Consider the following 368-nt stretch of genomic DNA (forward strand, 5'->3'; position numbering starts at 1 on the left):
CATTCCTGTGTCTGATTGTCTCTTAATCCCAATCCTAAACCAGCCCTCTAATGGGCATCTCTGAAAAAAGTCTGTGTTGAAGAAAGGCCGAACTACTGTGAGCAGCAGGATCCATGAATCCAAGTTTCCTATGTCTTTGGACTGTAAACTGCAAGAGCACCCACACCACAGCACTTTCAGGGCCCTCACACTGCACCTCAATCTTGCCTTCAATATCTCTAAGGTCCCCAGATAACCCCCTACCCTCCTCTAGCACAGCCAGCTCCTGCCAGGGCTCCCCACCATGGTCTCTCCAGTTTATGCTGTGTACATGATGCCATTCCACCTGCTCCTTTTGTCTGGAGTTCTGTGATACTTCACAGATTTTT

General features: G+C 48.6%; 1 protein-coding gene across 1 annotated transcript in view; it reads left to right on the forward strand.

Annotated features, from left to right (window-relative positions):
- The window catches only part of RELN (reelin), a 240,218-nt gene that overhangs the window by 61,684 nt on the left and 178,166 nt on the right, over positions 1-368 (forward strand). The window lies entirely within an intron of this gene.

Source organism: Geospiza fortis, unplaced genomic scaffold (assembly GCF_000277835.1).
Source record: "Geospiza fortis unplaced genomic scaffold, GeoFor_1.0 scaffold424, whole genome shotgun sequence".
NCBI classification, from domain to species: Eukaryota; Metazoa; Chordata; class Aves; order Passeriformes; family Thraupidae; genus Geospiza; species Geospiza fortis.